At 42.7% G+C, this 13,764-nt stretch overlaps 1 protein-coding gene across 6 annotated transcripts in view; it reads left to right on the forward strand.

Annotated features, from left to right (window-relative positions):
- Positions 1-12,907: 12,907 nt before the first annotated feature.
- LOC132126601 (transcriptional enhancer factor TEF-1) overlaps positions 12,908-13,764 on the forward strand; it is a 76,812-nt gene continuing 75,955 nt past the window's right edge. For 3 of the 6 annotated variants that reach the window (XM_059537999.1, XM_059537992.1, XM_059538005.1), the window contains exons 1-2: positions 12,910-13,096; positions 13,527-13,634. The gene's annotated coding sequence lies outside the window, so the exon portion shown is untranslated. Of the gene's footprint in view, positions 13,109-13,526; positions 13,635-13,764 lie in introns of all 6 variants that reach the window. The other 3 variants (XM_059537975.1, XM_059537967.1, XM_059537983.1) reach the window with 3 other exon arrangements.

Genomic DNA, 13,764 nt, shown 5'->3' on the forward strand with positions numbered 1-13,764 from the left:
CGCCAGAGTAATAATTGACATGCAAAATTGCTGTGGAAATAATGTTATCAAAATTAATTAAAATCATTTCAATGACAAACAAAAGAAGCAAACATCTTTATGCCTGACTGCTTATTGAAATTTTAAGCTAGGCAATTCAGTGTTACATAGAATGATATAACCTATTCATAAACAAACATACATATATATATATAAAAGCTTTTTAAATTCCTTACATTGGAAAACCATGAACCTGTGTGTGAGTGTGTGTAAAAATGATTTGTTATTGAAATATTAACTTCATATCTCAGCCATCTCTAGTACTTCATGTAAATAGTTTTGGCCAAATGAATTCATCTAACAAAAAACAAAAACAAATGGAATCCCTATTTCAGAGCAAGTGCACAATATTTAGGTGGAATTGCTCACATTTAGTTTAGAAAATGTAAAATTCGGGTTTCTTTTAAAGTGATTGTTTGTTTATGAAAATGTTATATTATTCAGTGCAACACTGAACTCCTATGCCCCTAAAATTGAAATAAGCTGTCAGGTGTCCAGATATTTGCTTCTTTTGTTTCCAAACTGGGGGTTGTGAGTTAATGAAAAGCCAATAATTAATAAATCATGAAAAATGTACAATTAAAGAAATAACAACAAAATCAAAATACTGCACTTTCTTACAATATATATTACAATATGTTTCAGTGTATTCAAATATATATTATTTCAATTGTAAATGAATGTCAGTTAATTTTTTCTTAAATTGCATGTCACTGACATTATAAATTAAAACCTTGCACACATGAATGTGTATGTGTGTACTGTATATGGTATTCCCTATGTTACAAGGATAGTAATAGCAGTAAATTATGATATTTTGGGGGCATTGTTATGGTCCCCATGAGGAAACAAGCTTATAAACCATACAGGATTACATTTTTAAAAAAAATCTAAAATGTCTGTTGTTTTGTGTGAGCAGTAGGTTTAGGGTAAGAGGATATAAAATACAGTTTGTACAGTATAAAAATCACTACATCGAAGGAATGTAAGAATATAAATATGAAAAAAGTTTCCAGTGAGGGGTATAGGTTAAGTGTAGGGTTGGTTTAGGGCGATATTAAATACAGTTTGTACAGTATAAAAACATTATGCCTATGGAATGTCCCCATGAAACATGGAAACACAACATAAATATAAAAATCTGGTTTATTTTAAAATGACTTTTTTATTTTTTTATGAATAGGTTCAGTTATTCTATGTAACACTAAATTCCCATACCACAATATTTCAATAAGCAGGCATCAAGACATTTGCTTCTTTTGTTTGTCATCAAAATGATTTTAATTAAATTTTGATAACATTATTTCCCCAGCAATTTTGCATGTCAATTATTACTCTGGCGTTCGACAGAGGAATCCGATGAAAAGCAACATCAACAATATCAGGCATTTAATCAACATTTCTCAGTAATGAATTCTTTGTTTAAAGCAACGGTATGCGTACACAGCTTCCTGTGCCTCTGATTAATTCTTTTATTTGTTGACCAGTGCCAAACACATTCCCTCTCTGATACTTTCGCTTCTTCTGCCTTTTTATTTTTAGTTAATTATTCTACAAAATAGTGATTCAAATGTATTTGAGGAGGGCCTACAGTGTGACCTGTGAGGCCCCAGCACTGACCACAAGGTGGCGACTCCATATGTACAGTTCCTTAATCTTAAATTTGAACCTCAACTGGAACCCGTCCAGAGTAATACTGAAGCTCTTTTGTCCACGCAGGCATGCTATCAAAACGCATTTTAATTCAGCGTGCAATTCGTTCCCAGCTGGACACAGTTTAAAATGAATTTTCCACGCTGGCATCTTCTTTAAGTTGCTGCTGTGTTTTCATTTAATTGAAGGTGCTTAATTTCAAAGTCATTACCATTAAAGACACCCAGCAAAATCTGATGAAAAAGCCCTATGTGGTGGCTTTGATTTAACCAGGACCTCTTTCCCCCCGTCGCTCCATGCTTTGATTGCAATGAAGCTCTGTGTTGTTATCAGTGAATGGTTCTGGCTGACATGGCCCTTATCTCTTAGTATAGAGAGGCTGTGAATAGGCAGAGTAGAGCTCTGGGGCCGGGTCTGCTCTGCACCTGGCCTCGCAGGGGCCCCTGATTACGTGAGGTCACAGGGCAACAGCGGAGTAAACCAAACCAGAGCTGTACCACCTTGCTCCACCTCTAGCCCCCTGGAGCAAAAAGGCTGACACACTCCAGTGTTCAAAGTGCGCACACACACACAAACGAGGCCTTTGGGGCTTTATCTGCCCACATCAGATTACACCGCTGATAATGGACATGGAAAAGACGCTCAATCAAGCAAAGTAGCTACAGCTTGTTTCACGTGTTTGTTAATGTCCGTTTAAGCTGCTGCAACTGAACATTATATCTAATTAACTAAAGAGTATCTTTGTAAATAAGATTGCTTTATTATATGAACGAACCCCTTAACCTTATTAGTTATGGTTTGTCTAAAAATAGGAATTTGTTTGTTTAGTCACCCTCCTGTTGTTCTAAACCCGTATGAATTTCTTTCTTCTGCGGAACACAAAGCATTCTTAGAAGCAGGTTCGGAATGATGTGGGTTTGTAAATGATGACAGAATTTTCATGTTTCAGTGAATTATCAGTTTTGGCAGGTCACTCTGCATCTTTTGTGTTTCCTGCAGTTGTGAACGATACCTTAAACCGTGCAGATTACTGAGGAAAGTTGTGTTAACATTTTCTATGCAATCTGTCTTTTTGCCTGGTGGAAAGGTCCATTCGTGATGCATAATCAGATATTTGAAGGATAAAATACAAGTTGTCTTTCAGCACAGGTTTTTCCTAACTAGGGTTTGTGAGTTGATGGAAAACTAAACATGAAATTGAAAAATGTAACAAACTATTTAACAATGAAAGCAATTAAAATAATAATATATTGAATGTTAGTTGAATGAATTATAATTAATTAGAAAAGTAATTCAACGTTGTGACCATTAACTGATATAGGAAAACCATGAATATGTGAAATATAAAATCTCAGTCATCGCATGTACTTCAAGTAAATATATTAAGCCAAAGGGAAGTTTTCGAGAGCAAGTGCACAAATATCAACACCCCAACTAAAACTGGACTGGTGGGATTTTAGTCATACTTGAGCACTTGCATTACATTTTTAACAACTAATATATAGACTGAAATTATTAATGTGCATGTAAACTCAACCTACATTGCCAAAGTTTTTTTTTTTTAAATGTGGTTTTATTCATTTTTTCTGTTTTATTGATTTTTCTCTATCTGTTTTGTTTTTCTAAGTACCTGAAAATATAATGCATATTTTCAAAAGACATCATAAAAAACATTCCAAGGTTGTCTTTTTTTGTGTGTGTGTAGTAAGTAAACTAAATGAAACATTGAATTGAAACATTGAATTCCCCTTTCACATTTTAGCCAATTTAGCTTTTGTTTATGGTGAAATCAAGTTGTAAAAATCCCCAAAACTGTTATACTGCCTTATGCTGAGTAACATTTTGGTGTATGTCTGAAGAAAATATATATCATGGCTTAAGAAAGGTACAGTGTGTTAACCAGTATGTTTCTTTGGGAAAAGTTTTATTAATTTTAAATGAAAATTTAAGTTTTAATCAAAACATTAATATAATTGGAAAAGAACTAAAACATTGGCTGTAACAAATTAGAGTAATAAGAGTTTGTATTTTTTTTCAGAGTATACAGACTAAGCAACTATCCCAAACACCCTACAGAAACTGCTTATCAACATGCTAAAAAGACACGCAGAACACCCTAGAATTATGGTGCAGAGTTTTGTGCAGAAAAGCACAGTTCATGTTTACTTCAGAAAGAGTAAAAATCTAATTTAGACAATTAAAAATTTCTAATTTTTCTCTTTTAAACAGAGAAATGATTTAACTGCTTTATTTGGACAGCTACATCCATTTTTATGAAAAGCAGAATCTGTATTGAATGTCCTGAGTTTAGCATGTTATTTACCCCTGCTTTACCAGCAGCTCCTCTCTGACACAGGCACTCTCAGGTTTCCACTGTGCATCAGGCGCTTTGTTCTCTAGCCACACCCAGTGTTAATTCAGGTGAGCTCTGTTTGTATGCACTGGCTGTTTAAGCATATGGAGAGGCCTGCGTGTGTGTGTGTGTGTGTGTGTGTGTGTGTGTGACACATGGAGGTAGACTCCTGAGAGTGTGTTTTATGGTAAACATCAACCAGAATCTGATTTGTCCAAAGCTCCACATGGTCTCTGCCGGTGTGATCTACTACCTAAATATTAGAAGGCAGTATTAGATAATTGTTTATAGGTTAAACCACTATATAATTGTGTCTTTTTATAACAAATGCCAGGTGTGCGTTTACAAACTCAGTGTTATAGAGTCATCACATGCATAACGTAGTTTCTTAACTAGGCCAAGGCTCCTCCAAATTGCGTAAGTTCTCATATTTTTTGTAATACATCAAACTGCGGTTGAATGATTAGCCTCGGGCATTGGTAGGGATTGCGAGAATATTGCTCAATTGTACCTTGTATGAAATTGATTGAATCAGAGTGCAGAATGCTGCATGAAGTTGGAGTGCTTATTGGTTTCTCAAATGAGCCACTTTATCATTTTATCGGTGTGCACCTCAACAGTGCCATCGTGAGAAATGTAATCTCATCCATAGGTTTACAGGCCGTGTGTGATTCTTAAATTGTCTGTGACATCCGCAGATCCAAGTTCTACACTACAACAAGATGATTTAAACCTACTTTAGCCAACAGCGGCATTGATTTACTTGGATTTTGTGTTGGGAAAGATCTGTAAATGCATTATTGACTGATGTACTTGTTCCTCAAAGAGCCAAACACGGCCTTTACATTTATATATTTAGCAGATCCTTTTATCCAAAGCGACTTACACTGCATTGAGGCTATAAATTTTTTTTTAATCAGTTTGTGTGTTTCCTGGGAATTGAACCCACAGCCTTTTGCGCTGCTAATGAAATGCTCTACTACTGAGCCACAGGAAGCTAAGTACAGCACCTCAAAGACCTCCAGTATGTCTTATGTGTTTAGCGGTAGCCATTTGTTTTGCCATTGTTTTTTGCGAATGACATTTCCACCTGGGTTCACAGACATGGAAGGCTGCTTTCCACCAATCCAATCTGTTAGGGCAGCTCAGCTCTTAGATAAGGCAATGAAAACAGGCTCTGATGTAAGGCTATGAAGCCATTTACAGTCCTCTATTATGCCGGGATCCTTCGCTGAGGCTTCCTGGATACACAGAGCTAATGTTTAACAAGGAGCTTGTGAAACCCTTCTGGCAGATGACCCATGACGGTGAATGAATCACTGCTGTGACTGCACTCAGGTGCTGGAGCTCTGCGCCTAGCTGAAGGGAAAGGCTGGCTCCTCCAGGGCTAGCTGGATTTGCATAGATAAGCCTTCTCTTTTGATGCTTAATAGTTTGGTATTGAAGGAACAGACACCATTCGCAAGGATGAGAAGCGGCAGATAAGATAAGACAGCCTTGGAAAGCAGACGTGGTGCTGATATTGCAGATACAGCGGGAAAAGGGAAGCGCTGCACTTAAGCAAAACTCATTATACACTATTAATTAAACTTTAGGGTCTTCAAGAAGGCTATTTTATGTATGTTGTACTTTTATGGTGTTGACTTTGGCGTGATCAAAGAAAATACTGATCTAATGCATTGCTGACTACATCCACAGTGACACTTAAAAAGGTGTGAATCACATGAACAGTATAAACAGTAAATTCATATACAGTACATTGTGAATTATTACTTTTGGTCCCTCAATCCCAAAAATACACTACAGGTCTATATATATATATATATATATATATATATATATATATATATATATATATATATATGTGTGTGTGTGTGTGTGTGTGTGTGTGTGTGTGTTTTTGAAAAAGAAAAATACAGGAAAAGTGACATATTATTAAAATGATTAAAGTAGCTATTATCTATTTTGATATATTTTAAAATGTAATTCAAAAATATATGTTTAACTCAAGTCTTTCTGAAATCATTCTTATATGCTGATTTGGTGCTCAACACAAATTTCTTATGATTATCAATGTTGACAACAATAGTGGTGCTAAATGTTTTAATGGAAGCTGCATTACACTACCATTCAAAAGTCTGGTGTACATAAGATTTTAAAGAAGAAGAAGAAGAAATGTATACATTAGTTTAGAAAGGATGCTTTAAATTGATCAAAGGTAAGAGTTAAGACATTTATAAGGATACAAAAGAGTAATAATAAATAGACACTTTTCTTTTGAGCTTTATGTTCATCAGAGAATTCTGAAAAAAAATCTCACAGTTTTCACCTAAATATTAAGCAGCAAAAACGTCTCAGGTTACGAATGTAACCATGGTTCCCTGAGAGGGAACGAGACACTGCGTCCTCTGAGGGGACACTATGGGGAACACCTCGTCGTGACCCGTGTCTGAAGCATACTTTGAAAAACGCCAACGTGTTGGCCGGCGACAACCTCTGACGTCACTACCAGCGCGACTATAAATACGCGCCCGTAGGACCCGTCAATATCTTCTTCGTGAAGCTTGCGTCCGAAGCATGGCAGGGAGCTAGAGGACGCAGTGTCTCGTTCCCTCTCAGGGAACCATGGTTACATTCGTAACCTGAGACGTTCCCTTTCAAGGGAACTTCGAACTGCGTCCTCTGAGGGGACACTATGGGGAACAGTATACCCACGCCGCCATGCTGAGGGGAGTGCAGACCAGAATCATGGCAAACACTAAGTACCAACTCTACCGCTTTTCTCTTCACCGGGAGTCGCCCCTGGGACGGTCTGACGGCTGCCTTATGACATTATCCCTTACGGCCAAAGGCCTAAGCTACATACCCAACTTATCCTGTAGGGCCCTGGCCCGGGGTAGAGCTAAAGGCATGGAATCACAGAGATTCCTTTAAAGGGATACGGCTAAAAGCCTGGCACTTTCCTCTACCAAGTCTTTGCCTGTCACACAGGGGGCTACTGCTAGCTTTCGCAAAAACCTGCCGAAAGGGCTGTCCCCACAGCACTCTAGTAGCGGCGCCCTGTTCTAGATAGGTATCCGAGGATACCTAGGTGGAGTGGTGCCCAAGATGAACGGGGCTTAAACCAACTCAAGAAAGGGCACGAAGCAGCAGCGCGAAGCCCTTACCATCTAGGGATTTTAGAAAGAACGCAGAGACTAGCATGCAAACTTACCACAATGTGGATTTTAGAAAGTGCGCAAAGACTCCCGTGCACACTTACCATAACATGGATTTAAAATACTGTTCTAAGGAGGGGTTCTCGTGGGACTCTGTCAGAGCAGCTCGTAGAAGAATGGCCCGGGAGCAGAGCAATTGGAGGCCTCAGCCCCTGCCTCAGCAGGATGCCTGCTCTCACAGAGCGTCTCAAACAGTATGTGGTACTGGAGCGCTCTGAAGAACCGGGAATCAGTCTCCCAAGAGAGGAAGACTCCGAGCTCCGAGCAGCATGCTCATAGGTGACCCTTTCAGAAAAGGGGAGCGCTGCTGAACTACCCGAGAATTGCCCACACAGCCCCCCCAAGTTGAGGGGGCTTGGGGTGTACAATAAGTACACACCGGTTGGATGAAGCCCAAGGAACACCGGGGCGAATCATCCCGAGAAAGGGAACGAAGCGGAGCGCGTAACCCTTACCATACAGGATTTTAGAAAGTGCGCAGAGTCTTGCGTGCACACTTACCACTTTACGTGGATTTCAGAAAGTGCGCAGAGTCTTGCGTGCACACTTACCACTTTACGTGGATTTCAGACAGTGCGCAAAGCGTTAACGTGCACACTGACCACCATGTGGATTTGAGAAAGTACACAGGCAAGCGTGTGTACTGAAAGGTTACCTGACAACCACAGTATGTGGGAGCTCACATTCAGAGAGGCCTGTGAAGCCTGCTACCTGATAACCACAAAATGTGGGAGTTCACCTACAGAGAGGCCTAGAGAGGCCTACTATCTGTTACCAGATAACCACCTCAGTGGAAACTGAAAGCAATATGGAACTCGACTCCAGGGAGGCCTGGTGAGGCCTACTACCTGACAACCACCAATCGCGGGAGCTCGCTTTTTAGGAAACGCACAGTATGTGGGAGCTAAATCTCCAGGGAGGCCTGGTGAGGCCTACTACCTGGCAACCACAGTATGTGGGAGCTCACCATCAGGGAGGCCTGATGAAGCCTACCACCTGACAGCCACAATATGTGGGAGTCCACCCAGCCCCTCATGTTAAGGGAAGCGATGCTTGAGGTGTATAACAAATACACACTGGTTGGATGAAGCCCATGGAACACCGGGGCGAATCATCCCAAGAAAGGGAACGAAGCGGAGCGCGTAACCCTTACCATACAGGATTTTAGAAAGTGCGCACAGTATGTGGGAGCTAAATCTCCAGGGAGGCCTGGTGAGGCCTACTACCTGGCAACCACAGTATGTGGGAGCTCGTCTTCAGAGAGAACTGATGAAGCCTACTATCTGAAAACCACAATGTGCCATTTAGTGGAACGCACAATATGTGGGAGCTAAATCTCCAGGGAGGCCTGGTGAGGCCTACTACCTGGCAACCACAGTATGTGGGAGCTCGTCTTCAGAGAGACCTGATGAAGCCTACTATCTGAAAACCACAATGTGCTATTCCGTAGAAACGCATAGTATGTGGGAGCTAAATCTCCAGGGAGGCCTGGTGAGGCCTACTACCTGGCAACCACAGTATGTGGGAGCTTGTCTTCAGAGAGACCTGGTGAAGCCTACTATCTGAAAAAGCCACAATATGCTATTCCGTGGAAACGCATAGTATGTGGGAGCTAAATCTCCAGGGAGGCCTGGTGAGGCCTACTACCTGGCAACCACAGTATGTGGGAGCTCGTCTTCAGAGAGACCTGGTGAAGCCTACCATCTGAAAAAGCCACAACATGCTATTCCGTGGAAACGCATAGTATGTGGGAGCTAAATCTCCAGGGAGGCCTGGTGAGGCCTACTACCTGGCGACCACCGAACGTGGGAGCTCACCTTCAGAGAGACCTGGTGAAGCCTACTATCTGAAAACCACAATATGCTATTTAGTGGAGACGCACCGTATGTGGGAGCTAAATCTCCAGGGAGGCCTACTACCTGGCAACCACAGTATGTGGGAGCTCACCATCAGGGAGGCCTGATGAAGCCTACCACCTGATAACCACAATATGTGGGAGTCCACCCAGCCCCTCATGTTAAGGGAAGTGATGCTTGAGGTGTATAACAAATACACACTGGTTGAATGAAGCCCATGGAACCCAGGGCTAATCATCACAAGAAAGGGAATGAAGCGAAGCGCGTAACCCCTACCATACAGGATTTTAGAAAGTGCGCAAAGTCATGCGTGCACACTTACCACTTTATGTGGATTTCAGAAAGTGCGCAGAGTCTTGCGTGCACACTTACCACTTTACGTGGATTTCAGACAGTGCGCAAAGCGTTAACGTGCACACTGACCACTATGTGGCTTTGAGAAGGTACACAGGCAAGCGTCTGTACAGAGAGGTTCCCAAGCATCGCAGAGGCGCTGGATCGCACGGGAGTGGTGAGCTCCAACCCTCTTTTCTAGGCGAGGGGAGCATCACCTGAGGCAGTAAATACAGAGCTTCTTGCCGTAACCACCACCTCCCCGGATGCGCCAGGCGGCCCCTCAGGGTGACCTGGCCGGACATCTATGGAATTCCCTGCAGTGCTGTGCCAATTCTTTGGCCACCTAGCTACTGTAAAGGAAACTCACAGAGATTGTTAGTAGACATATAACCACCAGCAACATAACGTCCATAAACAGGTAGAGCAAGGGTTACCTACTCACCCACCCTCCTGTACTGGAGTCCCGCTGCGGGGCGCCCCCTTCTGGTCCGGACCGTCAGTAAGGCGGTTGCTATGAACATAGAACCAACCAAAACATCATAGGTCCAGAAAGGAGACTGTTATGTGAGAGACCGTCCACCTAACCTCGATCAGGTGGAAAGCTGGTGGCTACAGGGGAATTAGGCAGGGGAGGACAAAAAACAGAGGTTAAAAACAGAGGTTAAAAACATCCGGAGCTACTAGGTCATCCTACCGCTCTGACCCGGGCGAGGACGCTGCCTCGTCCGAATCATGTCCCTCAGACCCTGCTTACCGCTCCGTGACCCGCGGTTCCTCTTGCCCCTGCCCTTAGGCGGGGGAGGAGCGCGAGCCGCAACACTAGCCTTCTGCGCCCTTCTACGACCCTCAGATCGAGATGGGCCAGGACCCCTGAGTTGCTCGGGCTCGGACCTGGACCTTCGTGGAATGAAGGATTTAAAGGCCGCTGAGCGCGCCCTTGCCTCCCTGAACTTCCCGACCACCATCTCGACGGAGGTACCAAAAAGCTCAGAAGGCGAGACCGGAGCATCGAGAAGAAACCCCCTTTCTTCCTTCCCGATGTCAGCCAGGTTCACCCACAGATGTCTCTCCGTCACCACCATGGCCGCCATAAACCTGCCCATGGCGGAGGCGGCCTGCTGGGTAGCTCGGAGAGAGAGGTCTGTGGTGCGGCGCAGCTCGGCTACCTGGTCAGGTGAAAGGCCCTCACCTGTATCCAGGTCCTTCAGCAGGTCAGCCTGGTAGGCCTGGAGCACCGCCATCGTGTGCAGTGAAGCCACAGCCTGACTGGCTGCCGCGTATGACCTGCCATTTAAGCGGGATGTATCTTGGAGGGGCTTAGATGGCAAAGCGGGAGATTTAAGAGAGGATGTTTGCCCCACAGAGAGATAGCAAGCCAGCGTCTCTTCTACAGGGGGCATCCTCTCATAGCCGTTCTCATGCAAGCCCTCGATATTAGCATAGCTCGTATGCTGAAACCGGTGGATGCGAGAGGAAAACGGCCTCTTCCATTCCTTTTCGACTTCTGCATGTAAGTCAGGCAAGAATGGAAGGCTCACCTGGGCTGGAGGGCTATGGTCAGACAAGTACCGCTCAGCGAGGCGACCTCGTGGCGCCACCTTGCTGGCACGCTTCCATGGCAAATCTAATTTTGCCGTGGCGCCATCCATAACCTCTAACAGCTCCTCATACGCGGGACAGGAGGATTGAGAAGGCTCAGCCTCAGCTTCTTCACCACTCTCAGACATCTCCTGCTCTTCCTGGGTAGAACCCAGCAGAGCACTAACTTCAGTGTCAGAATGGGTTAATGATACCACATCTGCCTCCCGAAGTTCGCTCTCGTTCGCCGCCGGAGAGTGTGAAAAGGAAGGTCCCTCTCTACACTCCTCAGCGAGATCCATTTGTGATCCCCACGAGCTCATTCTCCTCCGTGCCTCGGCAACGGCGGGACCTGAGCCGCGGGATCCAGATGGCTGTCCCTCTTTCCTCGAAAAGAGAGACAAACGAGAGTGGAGCTTTCTCAGAGAGAAACGCTCGCAGTGCACGCAGACCGCCCCCTCAAGGACATCGCGCGCGTGCTCTTCGCCCAAACAAGAGACGCAAAGAGTGTGCGTGTCATCGGGTGTCAGATAACGCTGACACGGATGCACACACTGTCTAAACGCCTTGCTAGTGGAAGCCATGATGAAAACAGTAATAGATCGCTCTTACCGTTTTGGTCGTTTCTCAGATGCACGCTTCAAACAAAACAGTCAACTGAAGACGAAGAAGATATTGACGGGTCCTACGGGCGCGTATTTATAGTCGCGCTGGTAGTGACGTCAGAGGCTGTCGCCGGCCAACACGTTGGCGTTTTTCAAAGTATGCTTCAGACACGGGTCACGACGAGGTGTTCCCCATAGTGTCCCCTCAGAGGACGCAGTTCGAAGTTCCCTTGAAAGGGAACTAATTTTAACATTGATAATGAAAAATAATAAGAAACATTATTAATAATTTAGCACCAAAAACAATTGAACAAAATTGAGCATTATGTGACACTGAAGAATGACTACTGCAAAATTCAGCTTTGCTATCACAGAAATAAACTATAACATCATACATCATTTGAATATGCTTATATTTATATGTATCTTAATATATATGAATACATTAAAAATAATGTATAAAATAAAAATTTATTAAGTTAATTTAGTCAAATATAAAACATTTTAAATTGTAATATTGCTGTTTTTATTGTTCTAGTATAAATAAATCATAATAATGTTGCAAATATATGCAGCCTTTTTTCCCCCAAATACACTAGAACAATCATCCTTCCAAACCTTTGACCGGTAATATATATTTTTGCATTCATCATATAGCTAGTGTTAAGAAAGGTGGGGAATATATTTGGACTACTCTCTGTGTCTAAAAGTAAGTTCAGGATATTAAGATGGATCTGTGGTGTGCATGGTGGGTTCCTAGTTTTCATAAATTTAGCAAAATTTTTGGCAATTTCAAGTGCCACTCTTAATTACAGTTTGTGATGTTATGCTGATAATGTACAGGTGTTTACATAATTTAATCTTGTGCTTTATATATAGAGTAGATGGCACCAGTGTCCATAAGCATGCCACGTTTAATAAAAGTACTGTGATAAATGTTATATAGGCTATTTTACGATAATTATACATTTTTAGAAATATGTTTTTAATTAATTAAATATGATGAAATATTTTCTTATATTAATTTAACTTAAATAAAGGCATATACAGTAAAGACAGCGAGCTATTAAAACCTCGCAAGTACTATTATCACATCCATCCGAATCAATAGGTTGCAAACAAGTGGGTTAGAAGAAAGCGCTGTCTCCCATTGGAGGACGGCTTGGACGTGTCCTGTGAGGTCATCCCCATGGATGTGGGAGAAGCTGCGGGATGACGCCACCCTTTGGCTCCGCCCTGCTGCAAACTCGACGCGGCTCGCGTTCATTTCATTCCTGCTCTCATTCCGAGCATTCTTCGCATCTCTCTCGGTGCGGCGGAGATTCCCGTTCACATTCCCGGCCGGCCCCAAAACACAAGAATAACTTTACACAGTTCGCAAACAACTATACAAACCCACAGTAGAACAAAACAAAGGGGCCGAACTTAAATGTTGATATAAATAAAGCGGACGTTAAGGTAAGTTTTAAGGTAATTAGCCTTTGACGGCTTGTGAGCAAACGATTTTATGGATTAAGTTAAAACAGACGAGCAATGCAAAACTGTTTTTAGCGATTATGACTATTGATAGGCATGTAACAAGAGGGGTCGGACTCAAAGTATCTTTTTTTCAATGGGATTTTAGTTCGACGCTGCAGCAGCAACAGGGTGCTTTCACTTTGTCCAGTGACTCAGTCTGACATAGCACGAAAATCTTTGACATTTTTCACATTTTTGCTAAAGAAGCTGACCTTGCGCGCTCGTGCTCTGCCGTAAGTCCTGTACATTTACACCCAGAAACAATACGCGTCGTTTTAGGGAACATTTTTTTTTTGGACATTGATTATTGCATGAAAAGAATTTTTGGACAAGATGACGGATCCAAATGTTGCTGTTTTCTCCTCCATAGTTGGCTACGCCGCACATTTCGGAGCGGAGCACAAATATAGCGCGGAGAGAGACTTGTTGCTCGCGTATCTTTGGCGTTTATTCCCCAGCTTCGGTTCACATCTCACCCGTAAGTACACATTTGACTTTTCTTCTCTTTATTTAACCAACTCAACGTAAACTCGTGGCATCTTTATTGAGTTATATCACAGTGGCCGCTTGGTTATTTACTGTAACACACACGGAACGACTCGGAAAAC

This window comes from Carassius carassius, chromosome 3 (assembly GCF_963082965.1).
Source record: "Carassius carassius chromosome 3, fCarCar2.1, whole genome shotgun sequence".
Classification (NCBI taxonomy): Eukaryota; Metazoa; Chordata; class Actinopteri; order Cypriniformes; family Cyprinidae; genus Carassius; species Carassius carassius.